At 39.5% G+C, this 21,486-nt stretch overlaps 1 protein-coding gene across 10 annotated transcripts in view; it reads right to left on the bottom strand.

Annotated features, from left to right (window-relative positions):
* The window catches only part of SNAP91 (synaptosome associated protein 91), a 128,297-nt gene that overhangs the window by 86,869 nt on the left and 19,942 nt on the right, over positions 1-21,486 (bottom strand). The window lies entirely within an intron of this gene.

Genomic DNA, 21,486 nt, shown 5'->3' with positions numbered 1-21,486 from the left:
TTTTAAACATTTAAACCTACACCTAAATACATTCACCTGAAGTATTTATTTTTTCTGGAGCTTATTTTTTTCTATTGAATTCTCTTCTGTATCCTCTTCTAAATTTCCACCGTTTTCTGGTATTGATGTCACTTTTTAAAAATTCTAAACCCCAGGAAAGCTAAGCTTCGTGTTACTTTTTGGGTTATCACTCCTCACACAATGTCTCAAACACACACACACTTATTCTATACACCACTGGACAGCAGTAACATAAATGTATTTTCTTAAACACTCTACCTAAAAGCATACTTCACTTGTATTTTAGTTTTGATGAGTGCTAATAAATACACTTGTCTTGTAAGTGGCAGAATGAGAACAAAGAGTAAAAGAGGAAAGATTCCATGGTGCCCGTCTAAGCTTTCACAGAACATCATGAATGCATTATATCACTATGATCTGACCTGAGTTTATAAGAGAGTAAATCTTTCCAATATATTCACTGTCCACATCTACATATTAGCTATGATTCCAAGTATACCTCACGAAAAAAATGTATATAGGTTCCAAGAGGGGCTGCCCAGAATTCAGAAAAAAATGAGTACTGTCAAAAAGTTAGCTGAGGTAGCCAAAGATCATGTCCTAATGAACAGAAGCTAAAGCCACCCTGGGGCAGTGTGGACTTAAGAAAGGCACTTCCCACAGCACAAGGTGACCTCCTCAGGACAGCAGAACTTCAGGACTTCTCCTACAGGCTGCATCCACTCTGCAGAGACCTGCATGGGATACTCAGTGCCTAGGAAATCCCAGGCAACAAATACAAAGACAAGCCCATCCTGTTCCTTACTTAAAATCCATACTCAGTACTCATTAAGCTATATACATAAAATACATAAAACACCTGTTTTATGCATTTCTTTATTTTATAATAAATTGGTTTTAAGAAATTGATACTCCATCACTGAAATGGCTCTTAACTCTAAGACTAAAGAGTTTATCAGTAATTGATCTGAATTATAAATGGACCAAACCAGGCTTCTTTCTTACTTTACATTTATTTTGAACATTCTATCCCCCTGAAGAGCCCTCCCTCAAGATTTTCCTTTATTGGAATTCTACTCATCTTTTAGGAAATCTTTCCTGGTCCCATTTGCATGCAGTACTATGTGACCTTCCTCTGCTTAAAAACCTAAGGCTATTTATTCCTGCTGGCTGTTCAGCATTAGATGTGTATCTGTCACAAGTTCCTACTGCACCAGCGCTCCCTGAGGATGGAAACTGTCATACCAATATCTGTTTCCTGTGCAGGATTTCAGAGAACGCTGTGCCCAGTAAACATGTGTGGAGCAAAATGTACAAAACCCAAAATGTTTGACCCAAAATATAAATGAACAGCTCTTTTAAAAGAAAAATCACTATGCTATAACATTGTTTCCTGAGACTGTATCATGGGACTGCTTTATACTTGAAACTCTGTGTCAGTCACGAATTCTTCTATTCCTTTAGCTACTGAACTGGTGATATGGAAACATACTGCTGGTCAAAGGAGATGAATACATGTCCAGATAATAAGGAAATCCCTAGAAGAGTAAAGAGAGGTAGATGATAGAGCAGAAAGAGCCCATGTCCAGAGCCCAGCTTAGACTGTCTAGATGCATAATTCCAGGCAAGTTGCTTAATACAAGTTCGACTCAGGCTCTCATCTGTAAAATGGGGGTAATAATTACTACCTTTCAGGGTTATTGTAAAGAACATCAACGGTCTGAACAAAGTAGGCACCCAATATAGATGTTTGTAAATACTGTTATAGATGCATGACATTATGAGACTATGGTGGGGTATTAGGAAAGACTCCATGGGGAGGAAGGGGTTGAGTGGGACCCTAAAGTCAGCGATGACACGGGAGGGGAGTGGAGACATTTTTGGCAAATCTGCAAAGGGTGGAGCTGTTAAGAGGTGACGTGTCCTTAGAGAACTGTGGTGCTCTGGGGGCTGGGTGTGTGTGGGCAGATGGAAGAGGGGAACTTAACTAAAGACCCGGGGACTGGCCAGTGAGGATCTCACATGTGGCATTAAAGAGTCTGGGCTTCACCCTATGGACCAAGGGAAGCCCTGGAGGTCTTTTAGCAGAAAAGTATCAATAAGATTTGGCTTTTACAGTCAATCACATTACTCAGTGACACCTGCAAGTAAGAAGAGGCGCCAAATCGGGAATAATCACCTCTGTGTGGAAAGATACGTTAGAAGACAGGACAAGGGGAAGTTCGAAAGCCCAGCTGAGCGCCAGAGAGATGAACCTGAACTAACGAAACGGCAGGGGAGGCACAGGAGATACTACACGCAGCAGGAAGACATTGAGGACGTATGGTTGACGGGGATTTGCAGGTGAGCACATAGATGTTAGAGGTGAGGGGGAAAGGAAACTTAACTAATTCCAGAGTTCTAGTTGGGGCCCAGTGTTAATGCTTTTTACTTAAATAGGAGGCAAGTTGATTTCAAAGGAGACACACACTATTTTGGACATGATACACAGGAAGTAGCTGTTGGAGCTCTAAGCTGAGATGTCTGACAGGGGACTGGAAGTGTGTTCTAGAGGTCAGGGGAAACACTTGGCCTGGATACAAATCTGGGAGTCATCAGCAATGATATGGGAGCTGAAATCATGCAAGTAGACAAGGCAACCTACATATACAAAGAACGGTAAAAATGATATATTATACATAAGAAAATAAGAATCAAAACCAAGAAAGATCAACATTTAAGGGATGAATGGAGGAAAACTGAGAGCAAGAAAAGTCAGAATGGTAAAGAGAAGCCTAGAAAGTGAAACTGTGGAACGAACGAAGAAGAGAGCTTCCAAAAATTTCAAGAAGCAATCAGTGGTCACTGGGATCAAATACCACATAAATTCCCAGCAAACAGAACCCTAAGAACAGAACATACAAGTAGGAGGCTGCTGCCTTGTAAAGGAGGCAAAGCCCAAACACAGACTGGGTGTGTGTCGGGGGGGAGGGTCAAGGGTATAGCTCAGTGGTAGAGTGTGCGCCTAGCATGCACGAGGTTCTGCGTCCAATTCCCAGTACCTCCTCCAAAACTAGGTAAGTAAACCTAATTACCACTCCTCTCCCCCATCCCTCCAAAAAAGAAATGTGTACTAGGAAGACTTTAATGGTTTAAAGATAGGAGACACTTAAGCACATCTGAGACCAAGAAGGAAAAGCCAAAAAGGTGAGTTTGAAAAGAGAGCAGAGATAATTTACAGAAGTTCTCAAGGCAGGATAAGCTCTAGAATCTGGAGCTCAGTGTTGGGGTTAGCCTCAGAGAGGAGGGCACACAAAGGAGAGAGGTAAGAGCAGGTGCTCTTTAGTGGAGGTGGAAGAATGATGACAGCATGACTGGGAAGCATGTCTTTGACGATGTAGTGAGTTATTAATTTTATCAAGTCTTAACCTTAGTATTCTCATCTTTTTAAAACTTTTATGTCAGGGCTGGCAAACTACAGCTTGCCAGGCAAATGTGGTCTGCTGCTTGTTTTTGTAAATAAAATTTTATTGGAACACAGTCATGCCCATTTGTTTCCATATTGTCTAAGGCTGCTTGCACAATGCAGTGATGTAGCTGACTGGTTACAACACTCAACTCAAACTCAATTCAGTGGTCCACAGCACCTAACATATTTACTCTTTGATCCTTTATGGAAAATATTTGCTGACTCTGTTCTGTCCCTAAATGGGAAGTATGCATAAAGCACTTCTTATGCCTAACAAAGAACAATGCCTATCTCAAGGAAAAGCAACTGTGTGCTTGAATTGTGAGCAGAACTAATCACTTTTTTCACAGACTACCATTTTTACTTGAAAGAATGATCGACAGATTTCAAACCATCAATGAGTCAGACATAGTATTCAATAGTTGTTTTCTCAAAAATAAAGAAAGCAAGACTGTCACTTCAAAGAAAATGAATAGCAGTATTGGTTGCCACTGATAAAATTCAATCTGGTTTCAAGTAAAAATTAGAATTTTAGAAGACTTATGTCTGCCATGGTAAGCTTGGCAGCTTCCAGGTCTTTGAGATTTTTCTGATAAAGACTGTTGGTAATATTAGTGAGTATCATTTGTTGATAACATATAATGAAATGTGTCAACATTTGGAAGATGTGAATAACTCAGCCAATATTTTCCAAATGACTAGTGAATAATGTTATAAAATAATGCGTTCAATACATTCAAAGTACAGATCAACAAATGCCAATGGGTTTTAATGCAACAGAGGACAAAAAGTTCACTGATTTGGTTTCACATTCAACATTGGAATTGAAATTTAAGAAACTATCACTTAGAGAGTTAGGATGTAGTATCAAAAAATATCCACAATTATCTGAAGAGGCTCTCCCTTTTCAAATTGTCGTTGCGAGGCCAAATTTTCCTCATACACTTCAGTTAAAACAGTATATTCCAAAAGACTGAATATAGAAACAGATATAAGCATCCATCTTATATTGAGCAAGATAGTAAAGAGATTTGTAAAAATATACAATACCTTTTTCTCACTTTTTTTTTGTTTTGGAAAACAATTATTCTCCCCAAAAGTATTATTTGTGTTAACATGTCAGTATGTTTATTATAGTTATTTTAAAATGAAAAATATTTCTAAACTTTCTCAGTTTGATTTCTAATACCAGGAAATATCTAAAGATATAACTCACATAAACAAAAGCTCTTTGAATTCCTCAATAATTTAAGAATACAAAGGAGTCCTGAGACAAGCAATCTGAAAGCTGCTATTCTTGGTGTATACCTGGGAAGAGAATTGCTAGGTTGTACAGTAAGCACATATTTTACATCATGAAATGTCTTTACATGGTGATTGCACCCATCTAAATTCTCACCAGTAGTTTATGTGAGTTTATACTGCTCTACCTCTTCATGAAATAAAGGGTTTCTATGTAAAGAATTTCAAAAAATTAAACAAAACAAAGACATAAACATGTGGAAAAATATTCTTGAAAATTGTGGGACTCTAAATGCTGAATCTCTATCATACTTAAATTCCTTAGAATTCAAAGTCTCAGCTGAACTTAGGAAGACAGTTCTGGTATCGTTCTGGCAGTTTAAAAAATAGTTTCACTGAAGTATAACTGAGTACAAAAAACTGCATGTATTTAAAGCATACTCTTTGATAAGTTTTGACAAACGTAAAACTACGACCAAAATCAAGATAATGAACATATCCATCACCCCGAAGGCTTCTTCAATCCCTTTTATAAATCTGCCTTCCAACATCCACCCCATCCTCCTCCCCCACTGTCCCTTAGCAACCACCAATTTATTTTCAGTAAATATACATTAGTTTGTATTTTCTAAATTTTCTGTAAAGAAAATCATAGTTTTCTCTTTCGGCAGGGGTAGGGGGAAGTCTGACTTCTTTCGCTCAGCCTAATTATTCTGAGACTCATTCACGCTGTTGACTGTATCAATAGTTAAATGAACTCATTTCCAAAACAGAAACAGACACACTGACATAGAAAATAAACTTATGGTTACCAGAGGGGAGAGGGGAGGGCATGGAGGAATAAACTGGGAGTTCACGATTTGCAGATCCTAATTACTATATAAAAAATAGATAAACAACAAGGTCCTGCTGTAGTACAGGGCATTATATGCAATACCTTGTACTGGCCTATAATGAAAATGAATATACATGTATAACTGAATCTCTATGTGGTACAGCAGAAATTAACACAACATTGTAAACTGACTACTTCAATAAAAAATAAATTAATTAAAAATAGTTCATTCCTTTTTATAGCTGAAGTGTGTTCTGTTTTATAGACATGCCAAAACTGTTCATCCATTCACCTGTTGATGGACATCCAGTTTTTGGTTACAAATATAGCTACTATAAACATTTGCATACAAGTATTTGTATGGACACATGCTTTACTTTCCCTTGGGTAACTGCCCAGGGGTAGAATGTGTAAGCCATTTGGGAGCAAATACTTAAGAAACTGCCAACTACTTCCAAAATGATTGTATCATGTTACATTCCAACCACCAGTATATAAGTGTTTCAGTGTATTCATTTTTTTACCATTAACAGGCACAGTGTGGTATCTCACGGTGGTTTTTCTTTGCAGTTCCCTGACGACTAAGGACGTTGAAAGTGTTTTTCATGTGCTTTTCATTAGTTTACTTGCCATTGGTGGATAGTCTTTGCCCATCTTATTAGATTGTTTTCTCATTATGGAGTTATTCTGGATATAGTCCTCTATCAGATACATGATTTGTAAATATTTCCCCAGTCTACGGCTTTTTCATTCCCTTAACAGTGTCTTCCATAGAACAGAAATTATGGTGAAGCCCTATTTATCAAGTTTGTCTTTCATGGTTTATGCTTTTGGTGTCATATCTAATAAATCTTTGCTTAAGGAAAGGTCACAATTATTTCCTCCTATGTTTCTTCTAGAAGTTTTACAGTTTTAGGATTGTACATTTAGGTCTATAATACATTGCTAGTTTTTATAAGTGGTATGAGGAATGGATATATGGTCATTTTTTTTAATGGATCGATATCAAATTTCTCCAGCACCATTTGTTGAAAGAACTATTCTTTCCCCACTGAACTGCTTTTGCATCTTTGTTAAAAAACCAACTTGGAAAAAAAATCAACTTGACCACTTATCTTTGAGTCTATTAAGTTATTCTTTCAATCTGTTCTATTGATCTATTTGTTCATATTTACAATAATATCACCCTATCTCATCTACTATAAATTTATGGTAGTTATTGAAATCAGGTAAAGCTAATCTTCCAATTTTTTTATTGAAATCAGGTAAAGTTAATCTTCCAATTTTGTTCTTTTTTCAAAGTTGTTTTTAGCTCTTTAGATCCTTTTATTTCCATATAATTTTTAGATGGAGCTGATCAATTTAAACAAAAACGTCTCCTGAGATTTTAATTGGGATTATGTTGAATCTACAGATCAATTGGAGGTGAACTGGCAACTTACAGTCCATATGCATGGTCTGTCTCTCAGTTTACTTAGATCTGCTTTAATTTCTCACAGCAATGCTTTGCAGCTTTCAGTATATAAGTCTCACACATATTCTGTCAGATGCATTCTGAAGTATTTCATATTTTTTGATGATATGGCAAATGATCTTGTTTATTTTCCATTTCAATTTTTAATTGCTCATTGCCGTATTGAGAAATACAACTTATTTTGTATACTGACTTTGTATCTTACAAGTTTGCTGAAGTCACTTTCCAGTTCTTTTTGGTAGATTCTATCACATTTTCTGCATATATGATCATGTGATCTGTGATAAGTCAGTTTTTACTTCTTTCCAATTTCAATACCCTTTCCTTCTTGATTTTTTTAAAAATTAAAAAAAATTTTTTTTAACTTAATGATAATGGCTAGAATCTCCAGTGTAATTTGAGTAGAAGTGGTAGACATCCCTGTCCTTTTTCCTGGTTTTAGAGGGAAAGCATTCAGTCTTTCGCTAGTAAGTATCATGTTAGTTGTAGATTTTTCAGAGATGTCCCATATCAGGTTAAGAAAATTCCCTTCTTAGTTTGCTGACTGTTTTTCTCATGAATGAATACTGGATTTTGTCAAACAGTGATCATATGGCTTTTCTTTTTCAGTCTGTTATTGACTGAAATTACACTGGCTTATTTTCAAGTACTAAACCAACTCTGCATTCCTGGGATAAACCTCTTTGGTCATGATATTTTGTCTAAATGTTGTTGGATTTGATTTGCTAAAATGTAAGAATTTTTACATCTGTGTTCGTGTGGGATGTTGGTCTATAGTTTTTCTTTTCTTGTAACATCTTTGGTTTTGGGATCAGAGTAATGATGACCCCACAAAATAAGTAGAGAGATGTTCTCTCATTTTCAATTTTCTGGAAGAGTTCATGTATTCTTCCAGAAAGTTTGAGGTTCTTTTATAAATAAAGTTTTGAAAGAATTCACCAATTTAGTCATTTTGGCCTATAGTTTTCTTTGTTAGAAGGTTTATAACCATAAACTCAATTTCTTTAATAGATACAGGGTTACTCAGGATTTAATTTTATTTTTGAATGAGGCTTGGTCGTTTGTGCCTTTTAACAAATTTGTCATTTTCATATAAGTTGCTGAATTTATTGGCCTCAAGTCATCAGCAGTATTCCCTTATGGTCCTTTTAACATCTACAGAATCAGTAGTGATGTCATCCCCTCTCTTAATTATCTGATACTGGTCATTTACATCTCCTTTCCTCTTTTCTGCTCAGTCTGGGTAAAGGCATTTGAACTGCATAGATGTTCTCAAAGAACCTGCTCCATCTCGACCATTCAGGAGACCACTAGGATCCAGCTGGGGTTCTGCACCCAGTGCTACAGCACAGGACCCTCTCAGGACAGTGGACTGGGACAGTCCAAGAGCTAACCTCATCCACTTTCCATCTCTCAGGGATCACTGTCCTTTACTGTTGAATGTCCAACATCCTGAAACCAGTTATTCCATGTGCTATGTCCAGCTTCTGAGCTGTTTCAGGCAGGAGGGTAAATACAAGTATCTCTCTCTCTTTTCGGTAGTTTTAAGCAATTAAAAAATGTCTTAGAAAAATCTCTCTGAGGCAAGATAGCATCATCAAGAGAATAAAGGAAATAGATGTCAAAGGGAAAACAAATTTAAGGAGTTGTAAATAATTGTTCACTAAAATAAGGAAATAGCAGCAAACCTGAATTACTCTCAAATCTGCAATCGCCTGCTTCCTCTTCACGACTATGCGAGACTCTCATCCACTTGAGCCACATGAGAAGGTAGCTCAGGGTATGGGCCTCGTGACCTCTCACTTGGACGGCTCTACAGCCGGCTCTCTGGCTCACCTCCAGCCCAACTAGACATATTTGTGGGCAAAAAACTGCCAGAGTGTAGCCATCTGACTACAGCAGTCACCTCCTCACTCCCCCAGCCTGTCCCAAGCTGTCCACTGAATTAAATACAAACATCTCAACCCTAAATACAGGGCCTTTCATTAGAAGGCTCAGCTACCGTCCATGTCTTTTTCTTGGCTACAAACTGCGCGCCAACAGTATGGTACTGAACCTTTCCTGCTGTCCTCGTGGGCCCGGAATGCCTCCATCCTCACCCTGCTGAAATCTCATCTCCCCTGGACACTCTCAAATACCACAACCTCCGTCAGTTTTTCCTGACATTGTCCTCAAATGGAAGTGATGCTTGATTTTCTTTTCCATGCAGAGTGATGTAAAGGATACTGGACTTGGGGCCAGAGATCCAGCTCACAAATTGACTCTGCTGTTTTTGGACAAGTTAATTTGACCACTCTGGGCCTCTGTTTTCTCACCAAGAAATGAGGATAATATTCACTACCTCATAGGACAGCACTGTCATTTGTGCTAATCCTTACTTTACACATCTCTATTGCAGTTTTATTACCTAGAATTGTAATTGCTTACATATGTCTCTGCCCCATCGGAGCTCCAGGTCCAACAGGTAGAAACGAGGTCATATCTATATCTTTGGATCCCCAGTACCTAACATAGGCCCTGGCACATAGAAGAAACTTATTAAATGAGATGGCCGTGACTGGCTGAATATTACCTGCTTCAATCTAAAACACTTTCATGATAAAATTGATAGGTATTAGAGGCTATTTCTTTCCATAACTCCTAATGGACATGACTGAGTCACCAAAGTAGACAGGAAGAATGACTTTCTATTTCATTGTTACATATGCATTTGTCACAGCCTACATTTAGACAGGTATCTTCTATTTCATTTAAAAATCTCTCCCTAAAAGCTGGACAGCTAAATGTAAATCAATGAAATTAGAACATTTCCTCACACCATATGCAAAAATAAACTCAAAATAGTTTAAAGACCTAAATGTAAGACACCATACAATAAAACTCCTACAAGAGAACGTAGGCAAAACATTCTGACATAAATCGTAGCAAAATTTCTTAGGTCAATATCCCAAGGCAAGAGAAATAATAGTAAAAATAATGGGACCTAATCAAACTTTAAAGCTTTTGCACAGCAAAGGAAACCATCAATAAAACAAAAAGACAATTGATAAAGTGGGAGAAAATATTTGTATACAATGCAACAGGCAAGGAGTTAATACCTAAAATACACTAACAGCTCATAAAACATAATATTGAAAAAGCAAACAACCCAATCAAAAAATGGGTAGAAGAGTTAAACAGATACTCTTCTAAAGACACATGACCAACAGGCACATAAAAAGATGCTCAACACCTTTTATTATTAGAGAAATGCAAATTAAAACCACAATGAGGGATCATCTCACACTGGTCAGAATGGCCCTCTTCAAAAAGTCTACAAATAATAAATGCTGGAGAGGGTATGAAGAAAAAGGAATCCTCCTACACTGTTGGTGGGAATGTAAATTGGTGCAACCACTGTAGAAAACAGTAGAGAGGTTTCTTAAAAAACTGAAAACTTAAAAAACTGTATGATCCAGTAATCCCACTCCTGGGTATGTATCTAGAAAAAATGAACTCTAAATTCAAAAAGATATATGCACCTCAATGTTCACAGCAACGGTATTTACAACAGCTAAGACATGGAAACAAACCAAGTGCCCATCAACAGTCAACTGGCTTAAGAAGATGTGAGATAGATATAGATACAGATATCATTCCACACAATAGAAAATTTCTCAACCATAAAGAAGAATGAAATATTGCCATTTGCAGCAACATGGATGGACCTTGAGAACATTACACTTAGTGAAGTAAGTCAGATAGAGAAAGACAAATATTATATCACTTATACCTGGAATCTAAAAAGAATATAGATGAATCTATATACAAAACAGAAACAGATTTATAGACAGAAAACAAACTATGGTTACCAAAGGGGAGAGAGATGGCGGAGGGAGGGACAAATAAGGAGTGTGAGATTAACAGATATAAACTACTATACATAAAATAGACAAGCAACAAGGATTTACTACATAGCACAGGGAATTATATTCAACATCTTGTAATAAACTAAAATGGAATATAATCTGAAAAAAATAACTGAATCACTTTGCTGTACACCTGGAACTAACACAATATTGTAAATCAACTGTACTTAAAAAAAAATCTCTCCCTTAGTTCAATTACATGATTCTGTCAAAACCCAGTAAAACAGCAATTTTCCTTAAACTAAATGCCAGGAAAGACAACAAAGACTTGTCATTCTTTTATCTTACAATCATCATCTAGACTTGAGCCCCCAAAAGAAAACGAGATGCTACAGATGGAAGTCCAGCAACACACTAATATGCAGTTTTTAAGCATTCCTGATACATCATATTATCTCAGAGTTTTTGCCCCATGAACTAATACATATGTAAATACATTAACTACAGTTCTTTTAAATGTATATATTTTTTCATTCCATCCTCACTCCCTTCCTCCCTCCCTTCCTTCCTGCTAGTTAACATCAGAGAGCTTAAACATCTGTAAAGAGAAACTAATCCTTCCAATTTGGACAATACAAAAAGAGAATGATGCAGGATGGTTCAGAACTCAAGAATTCTTCTCAAGTTCAGTACTAACAGCAGACGTTAATGGTTGCCTCACCAATAGCTATTTCCTTCTCTCTTCTGCACCGTCAGAGTCTTCCCTTTGACCCACCAGAAAGACTAAAAATGCTCGAAATGCACAATCCCTGCTTCCCCTGTAATTAGCCATGGACATGCTGGACCACCTGGGAAAACTTTTCCCTTTGGAGTAAGCAGCGCTGTATGATTAACAGACTGGACACATGTCTTCTCTCTCAGTGGATGTAGCTGAGTATGCCTGTGACATCATGGTCACCTTGACACAGAAGTACAGGCTTCACCAACAGGCTGAAGACAGCAGAGGGGAAACACGGAAAGCACCTGGTTCTGTGGTGATGTCGCTGCGCTGCTAATCAAACCCAGGAACTGCCCCACTTCCAGACTTCTTGTTACAGATGGTCAATAACCTTGTTCATTCCTTTCTTAGGATGTTCTGTTACAGGCAGCCAAAAGCATCTTAAGTGAAACAACCCACACAAAACACAACAAAAGGAACCAGGCCTATGATCTCCACAGTGTCTTCCAGCTCTAATATCCTCTGAGTGTCTCACTGCTCCTCAAAATGACATTGCTTCCGTGCTTTTACAGAGTGTTCAACAACCCCAGCAATGCCTTCCCTTGAGATAAGTGCCCTGTGCATAGAAGTTCTGTTTCGGGTGAGCTGGTTACAGGGACTAGGATAGAGGAGTAAACCACTGAAAGGATGATATTTTGGGGAAGGAGAAAGAAAGTCTGTCTGTCTCCCACGCAGAAAGACTTAACGATGTGAAGTCATTTTATAAAGTATATATTTTGCATATGGACATTCTGGGGTAGCATGGGGCCAAGACTAGAAAACAATCAGGACAAAAATATGAAGGAGCATATTCCTTTATATTTTGGGGCATCCCATGGACATCCCAAAGGAGAAGAGGTTGATGAGAGGTGCTGCGAGAACTGTGGCAAGTCTAGGCAGGACTGAGCATGTAAAACGAATGATCTCGTGAGGGCTGAATGGGGAGAGAGGCGTAAAGGGGAGGTGCTGAGAGCTATGTAGATGACAGTAAAGGCAGTGACAGCAAGAGTAAGAAGGATGCCCCTCAGGTGTCGACTGTAGGTGACAAGGATGGAGGAGCAGGAAATCAAAGAATAAACACCTTTGAGTTTACAGATATCAGGGGAGCAGTCTGTAAATGTCCACCATTCGATGAATAGGATTTGCAGAATGTAGCAACAGGTCGCCTTCTTCAAACAAATTCTTTAAATAGAAAGGTGGAAAATGTTAATGTTTAATGTTTCACTTAATCTAGTCCATACAGCTGAATAAAAACATTATTTGCATTTTCACATTACTAGACGTGAATTTTAATCGTATTCCTAAACTACTAAGGGGACTTCGTTCATCTTAGAGAAAAATACTTATGCTTTGTAATTTTTGGTAGTCCTTTGTAGAAATATATAGTACAAAAGTCTCCTTCTTATCCTATTTGTTCCCCTGAAGGATTCAGGCAAATTCAAAATGAGGAGACGTCATCTACCGATAGCACAGTCAAGTCACTCAGTTAAAGTTTTGGAGCCAGACTGCATCCTGTTCAATTAGCGTCCATTAGTTAATAATTGGGCCAAGCTGCCTCTCTTAACCTCCACTTCTGCAATACTATGATAGGGAGAGTAATGGCACTGATCTGATAGCTGTTTTATTCAAGGGGGTAATGCAAGCAAACTATCTAGCACAGAGCCTGATACACTATGAGGAATGGATGTTTTGATAATATACTGGGCTGTGTGCTAGATACTGTGCTTGATATATATGTACACACACACATATACACACACATATATACATATTCTACCACATATATAGTAAAATACACACTAAAAGGGATGGATACACAAACACAATTATAATTAGATGCACTCTGGCGAGCTACATCACAAAAGGACTTGGCATACTCTGTTAATTAATTCAATCGATTCATTCATTAACAAATATTTACTGAATGCTTATCACGTGCCAGGCAAAGCTAAGTGATGTGATGAGAAATAAAATAAAGGGATAAAGGGTAATAGTGGGTACTTTCAGGTAGGGTGATCAGAAGAGGCTGCCCCGTGGAAGTGACATTTAAAGAGACCTACACGCAGTGAGAAAGGAATGTTCTATGCAGCACAAAGAGCAAATGCAAAGGCCCCGAGGTAAGAGCCTGCCTGATGGATTCCAGAAACAGCAAGAAAGTCAGGGTGCCTGGAGAAGAGTGAGAAAAGGGAGAGCATGGCAGATGGAGAATGATCTGGACAGGGCAACTCAGTACATGAGGGCATTACAGGTCACAGGAAGGATCTGGTATTTCATTAAAATGCAATGGGGAATCCCTAGAGGGCTTGATCAAGGGAATAACACAATCCAGCTTATATTTTGGAGAACTACTCCAGTGGCAATAGGCACATGCTGGGTAGAGGGAGTGGAGTTAGGGAGACAAGTAAAGGAGGCTGCTGCCATAGTTCAGGTGAGAGGTGATAATGAATTTGTATCCGTGTGACAATGGGACAGAAGCAGGAAAACAAAAGGTAGGATTCTGGGTATTTCCAAGGTAGAGCCAAGAAGATTAGCTGACGGATTTGATGAGAGGCATGAGATACAGAGAAGCATCAAGAATGATAAGCTTGTAGCATCTGAGCAACTGGATGAACTGCCCCTCGTACCCTCAGGGAAAGAGAAGCAGTGTAGGTGAGGCACACGCTTGTACGCGTGTTCTTGTTTCTCTTTCTACCCACTTCCACCTCTTTTGTCACTCTCCTCTCCGACTTCACTCCCATCCACAGAGAGCCCCATGCCCTGCACAATGTTTGAGCTACATCCAAAGGTATGCCTATCATTCATGGATCACATAAAAGGATGTCCCACAAATTATGTCAGTCATGTAAGCATCATGGAAACTATACCCAGCAGTGTTCTAAACATGGATTGGTTTGAGATGCAGGCACTAATAACTTTTCAAAATAAACACTATAGATCACTGACTGTGATTCTTCCGACCAACTGGAGTAGAGGAGACACTGACCATGCTGCCTCCCGAATGCGGGGTCATGACTCGTAGAGCTTCAAGGAGCCGGCACATGTGCCCCCCCAACTGCCTGCATGATCCTGGACCCAGGGCATGGACCATGATTGCTTCAGATTGCAGGGTTGGGGGGCAGGTAAGCAGTCCATGTACCAAATATTGCACCCTCAGTTAACTCTAGGGTAGTAGAAATCCTTGGACAAAAATTGGAAGTTTACATTTGTGTCTTTAAGGATCTGTACACAGCCAGTTCTGGCATTAACAATGTAACCTTTAAGCAAGTCATTGGATTTCTTTAACCTGGAGTCTTCATTCATGAGGTAGAAATAATCACGTATGTCCATCAGCCATAGTACTATGTTGCTTTTATATTTTATCTTCTTTCAGTTGTTTTCTTATAATTTATCACAGGGTTCTCAAAAGAACTCTATGCTTTAAGAACCAGATGACAATGGATACGAACAGAAGTTTAAAAGGATGCACTAAAAAGTAGGTAGTCTTATAGAGGTAGAAGATGACCTTTGTAACAGAACCACTGAAACAGAAGATCACGGTGTTCTGGGCAATCCGCAAAGAATCTCAAGCCAGTTCTTTAAGCTGGCAGTAACTGCTGGAAGGATGGCCTTTGCTGACTTCGTTGCCAGGGAGATTCTAGAAGATACGTGCACCTTGGGTTTCTGATTTCCTGCTACTGCCACACGATGATCTACCTGTGTCTAGTCTTCAAGTGTGTCAGGTAAACGAACTCATGTCCTATTTATATGAAGCTCTTAACTTCTGTTTTTGTTTTCCACAGAGAGTTGGACTAAAAATAAGCTTAAAGGGCTTAGATTTAAGTTATCCCCAAACAGCATTTTTGGAGTCTCTTGGGAAAAATTGCCATGTTAGTAAATTACCATACCCCAACCCTGATCAACCCTGCACGTCTTTTTAAATGTCTAATTCAAGTCCCTTGTGCACTAACCACAGCCCATCACTTCCTACTCCATCCTCAGAAAAGAACAGTCATTTCATCCCCAGTTAGCTCTTTATATTCAGCATCACCTCTTGGAGTGCTCTAGAGCCATAAAGAAACACAGGGTTGCATAGTTAGGGTTCAAGCAACAGAAACTAGACATGAGTTTTCTGATTCCCTTCGAGCCCCCGACCCACATATGAGAAGCTTGTGTTTCCTAGAAATAAACAGTATCCAGAAGCGACAACTCCCACTGCAGACATGTAGAACTTTCCTCCTTTGCTGAGGCTACAGCCTAACCTCAGGGTTTCTCCCAAATTCTCACGCACTTTTCACCCCAAGGCTAGTACAGGGCTGGGTCTCGTCTTCCACTCCTGCTCCTTCTCCAGGTGAGCATCTGTGGCAACATCTCCCAGCACCATCCCATCCCCTTGGCCTTACCCAAAGCCTTCTTTGTCTTTATCCTTCACAACCCTCTACAGAATTTCCTAGAAGGAAATGTCCAAAAGAGACCCAAGTCTATTTTCCTTCTGAAATACCAGGGAATACAACTCTAGTTCTTAATACATATTTATTTTATGTATTATTTAACACATAAATATATATCACTTAACACGATATATATTTAATACATAATATATAGTATATAAATATATATATATATATAGTATATAAATATATACATAGTATCACTTTACTGCAGTAAAAGAGAAAAAATATTTCAGTGAAATAAGAATATTTCAGCCTCTTCTTCATATATATCCTTAATTCCTAGGGGAAGAAGGGGGGGTAAATAAAGGAAAAGCTGAAAAAAGGCCTTCTGTTTGCTTTAGAGACATGGAAAAGCAGCTGATGAGACCACGTGTACTGATGAGTTAATGGAGATAAAAATGAGAGACGGTCAGAAATTGCGACATGACAGGTGGCAGTAGCGGAAAGGGAAATTGGTTAGTCAACTCCTCAAAGCCCAGACCCCAGTGTGAGCCAGCCCTTCTTTAAAACTGTCCGGGTCTTAGTGCTCTGAGCATGCTCTGCAGATGAGAGGTCTCACAAGTCTAGGCTTTAAGCCATCAGTTTTGCTCTCTTAGATTCTCTCCAAACCTTCTCCCAAGTTCTGTCCATCTCCTTACCCATTTTTCACGCTCACCACTAAGAACTACGATTTGTGTGTGTGTTTTCTTAAGTTCCCTGATGGCTCAGTCTAGAACAAGTTTCGTAGCCTTCTCACTGATGACATTTGGGGCCAGAAAATTCTTGGTTGTGGGGGGCATCACAGGATGTTTAACAGCATCCCTGGCCTCTGCCCACAAGATGACAGAAGCAGCCTCCCACCCCCAGCCAAGACAAATACACCTCCAAGCGTTGTTCAATTTCCCCTTTGGGGCAAAATCGCCCCTTTGTAACAACTGCTTGTCTAGAGAAAGAATCTGGAGATCTCAGGAGCTGAAGTCAGGCTAGGGCCGGTCCCCGGGGAAGCTGTCCCAGCGTGTGACCAACATCTTCTCCAGTTTCAGCTGTGGGTACATGACCACGCAGCATGAGTAACGGTCCATGAGAACTGAATGTACATGTATAGCATTTACTATTGTGACCAAAGAAGATTTACAGAAAGGGACTCTCACACCTAATCAAGGAAGGCAGCTCCCAACTTTCAAAAGGGTTATGACTGTTGTGCTTTAAAAGCTTACAAGTATATTTTGAATCAGGGACACATTCAGTCAAACTATCAAAATGTCTATTTTGTCAATCAAAATGGTTTAACAACATCGGCAGTTTCATAGAAGTCAGCCTACTAATTTCTTTCTGAAGCAACAGGTTTCCACAAAATCCTATTGAGCGATTCTACTCCGGCTGCCCGGCTTCCTCAAAGTCCTCAGGTGCTATTGACTTGCATTTTCATTTTCACCGAGACCGGTCTCTGTTCCTGATGAGGTTTTCCACCTTTCTGCACCCTGTGGAAAAATACACCGCCTCACACCTTTTCTAAGACCCAGCAGTCCAAAGAGAGAGAGAGAGGTCTGTTCCCTGGGTTTCTCTTCAGCTCTTTTCTCCCATTTATTTAGATCCCCAAGATAAAGACAAGCGAGACGTCTTGGTAGATACAAAAGTCCGCTTAAGATTCATCTATACTTTACAATATGACAAATATGGCTAGCCAGCTCAGGAAAAAAAAAGTTAGAAAACATCAAGGGACAAACAGATGAGGAAAGAAAAAGAAGTGCATATGTTGGAGGTGAACAAGACTAGAGAATGCAGGGAACCGAAGGATGGGTGCTTTGAGCTGCAATTCTCCATCACAGACGACAGCAAGGGTGGAGAGGTAGATGAGAGGGTTATCTAGGAATCAGTGATCAACTCTGCACACATGAACTTGTACCAGAGATCACCAGTCATGGTTGACCATGCCTCCCGAGTGCTCTGAAATGGGGTGTGGTGGTGGGAGTCCTGGACTCAAAACACAGCGGAGATAGAGAACTTAAATTTCAAGCTCTAGGGGTCACAGAGAGCTCATCATCAAGTCACAGAAGTGGGGACAAGAGGCACACAACAATATTCTTTTAAGTCACAGGGTAATGAAAGCTCGCCTGATTTCTGCTGATGCCCTCCGGAGCCCCCGGCCATTTGGTGACATGACAGTCTACTGCTTTCTCTCCTCAACCTTGGAGAAAAATGAGTCTTCTCCTTCCTGAAGCCACACCTCATCCTGGGCTTTCATTCCCCCAGACCTTTCTGCCTACTCTGTGTCTATCTTTGCTCTCTCTGGATACCCCCTCCTCTGTATCTTCTAAATACATGTTCAACACTGCCCATTTTGTAGGGTAAAGAAAAAAGAAACCCCTTTCTTGACCTTGGGTTATACTCTAGACTCCCTGAACTCACACCTTCTCTCTCTCTCTTTCTCTCTCTCTCTCTCTTCCCCCGTTTCTTCACATAAGCCTCTGGAACCCATTATAACAACACGCACCAGGCTACCAAATCTGCTCTGGGGTCAGCAGTGATGTCTACACTGGCAAAAACCAAAGGACACCCTCTAGTTCTCATCCTATTCCATTTCATGTGCCACTGAGCAATTACTTTTTTCAGAAGATTATAGTTTTTCAAGTCAGTTTTCTGGGATTTGGGGAACTACCTTTTTAAATCTCTGCTTTTCCTTCTCAATCTCCATTACTGGCTCTTTTCTTCCTCTACTCTAATCCCTTACATATTGAGTGACCCCAAGATCACTTTTCTCACTCAAGAGTCTCTTATTAAGCAACCTCTTCCATGCCTAGACTTCTACCAGATATGGATCATTTGGAATGGACCAGCAAGACAAAAGTCAACACTTTCTCTTTAAGCCTACATTGCCCAGCCTGGACAGTGGTGCCGTAATCCACAGAGGAACCTCAGCTTTCTAGCTCAGCACCGTCCTTTCTGTCTTTTGTATTTAATTACCAAGTCAAAGAGCTCCTACCTCCCACATATACCGGAAATGGTTTCTCTGATCTGCCTTTATCCCCTTACCATCTTCTACTTGGATCATGATCACAATTACCCCCTAACTTGCTTCCCTATACTTTCTCTCTTTGTTTTTAATCTGCTCTCAAAAATTTCATTCTAAATACAAATTTGTGGAAAACAGTACGGAGATTCCTCAAAAAACTAAAAAAAGACTTACCATATGATCCAGTAATCCCAATTCTGGGTATATATCTGGAGGGAACTCTAATTTGAAAAGATACACGCACCCCAATGTTCATAGCAGCACTATATACAATAGCCAAGACATGGAAACAACCTAAATATCCATTGACAGATGAATGGATAAAGAAGTTGTGGTATATTTATAAAATGGACTACTACTAGGCCATAAAAAAGAATAAAATAATGCCATTTGCAGTAACATGGATGGACCTAGAGATCGTCATTCTAAGTGAAGTAAGCCAGAAAGAAAATGAAAAATACCATATGATACCACTCATACGTGAAAGCTAAAAAAAAAAAAAAAAAAAAAGGACACTATGAACTCATCCACAAAACAGAAACAGACTCTGAAACTTATGGTTACTGGGAAAGGGGGTGAGGGGGGATAAATTTGGGAGTTTGAGATTTACAAAGGTTAGCCACTATATATAAAAATAGATTTTTTAAAAGTTTCTTTTGTATAGCAAAGGGAACTACGTTGAATAACTTGTAATAATCTTTAATGAAAAAAAATCAAGACGAATATATGTATGTATATGTATGACTGAGACATTGTGCTGTACACAAGAAATTGACACATTGTAACTGATGGTACTTCAGATAGATAGATAGATAGATAGACAGACAGATAGATAGATAAAATGTGATCATGTCATCCTACTGAGGAAATGAAGAATTTCCTAAAATTCAGCACTTCTCAACTGGGGCTCCCCAAGGCCCTAAAGCAGCCATTTGATGTAACAAATCACCTTCTCTTGAGTGCATCTGGAATGGTATTAGAGACTATCATTGAGAGAGTTGAGGAAAGAGTCAGTGAACAGTACCACGTTCTGTGTGGCTCAGTCTCTGACTGAGAGAGACGAACAGATTTCCCGCTGCCCAGCTTCCATCACATCCTGCTACTTCATACCCAACCTGCTTGTGTGATCATCTTGAACTTACTCGAGTTAGGAGTGATCCCTCTTCGTATTGACCCCCACTTGAATTCTTCTTAATCACAGTGGGGTGAATGTCTCTGGACAAGGAAAATCAAAGAGTTCATGCTTTCCTCTCTTAGTCTATGCCACGTGACATATTAGGCATTGCTCCTGCTACTTCCAGACCTCTGCCAGAAATTAGATGTCTTCCCATGTGGAAGGAGGCCTGGACCCCTGAGCCGGTGCACCTACTGTGTTTGGGGATGCTGAAGATGGGTTTTGACAGTCTTGTTCTAAGGGTACAAGCAGACAGCTGTGTCCAGATGGGGTGCAATGCAGGCAGAGTGAGGTGTTGGGGGGGCTTGTGGTTAAATACCTTTCACCTCCAAAGAACATGCCTACTGTACAGACATAGTTGTCCTTACCTAATACTGTGATGATGAAAAACATTGTTTTAAGAAAAATCCAGCAAATTATTCTACACCCTTCAGGAAATTAAAAAAAAAAATCCTAAATGGGTTATATGTTTGTGATGAAGCTCATATGAAATTCAACTAAGAGATAACTGTGGTTAGAACTTCCAAACCATACCTGTATCACAACACACCCAAGAACTTAAATTAATAATGTGATTAATAATATTTTCTTGCTACATACATTTCATTTTCTCCTACTATACTGTGAGCGCCTGGCAGGCAGAGGCCATTTCACTGGCAGATACTGGGGGGAAAGCAAAGCAGTGAGAAAACAATGCAGTTGTAAACAGGAGCGTTCCATTATCAGCTTTATTTTTTAGAAATATTCATCTGGTTATGTAGAAGAGGGCTCTGCTCCACTAGGGAGAATGGAGACTAGACAGAGACATTAGAGTCAGTTAAGTGACAATGAGGATCTGAACAAGGAAATTGCCAAGGGTATAAAATGGAGAGCCTAGATCTGAAGGGAAATTCTGCTGCAGAAGCTCTGGGACTGTTTTTGAAGGGTAAAGAGGAAAGATTAGAGACCAGAGAAACCTAAACTTTTAAGCTGGCTAACTACGGAGGCGAAATGAATGAGCTTGAAAATATTTAGACGCTTACACTCAGCACATCCAAGACTGAACTGTTTATCTTCCTCTCAGACCTGTTGTATCTCCTGTCAGTCATCAGAGTCTCAGTTGATTGCAGCTCCATCCATTCCCTTGCTGAAGTCACTGAGGTCACTCTTGACTCCCTCCTTTCTCTCCTACCCCATATTTTGTTAGTTGGGAAGGCCTGTTGGCCCTACCTGTCTGCAGACATGTAAGGATCCAACCACTCACTGCCACCTTGGCTTCCATTCCC

The sequence above is a fragment of the Camelus dromedarius genome, chromosome 6 (assembly GCF_036321535.1).
Source record: "Camelus dromedarius isolate mCamDro1 chromosome 6, mCamDro1.pat, whole genome shotgun sequence".
NCBI classification, from domain to species: domain Eukaryota; kingdom Metazoa; phylum Chordata; class Mammalia; order Artiodactyla; family Camelidae; genus Camelus; species Camelus dromedarius.
This window is presented reverse-complemented; position numbering and strand designations above follow the sequence as displayed.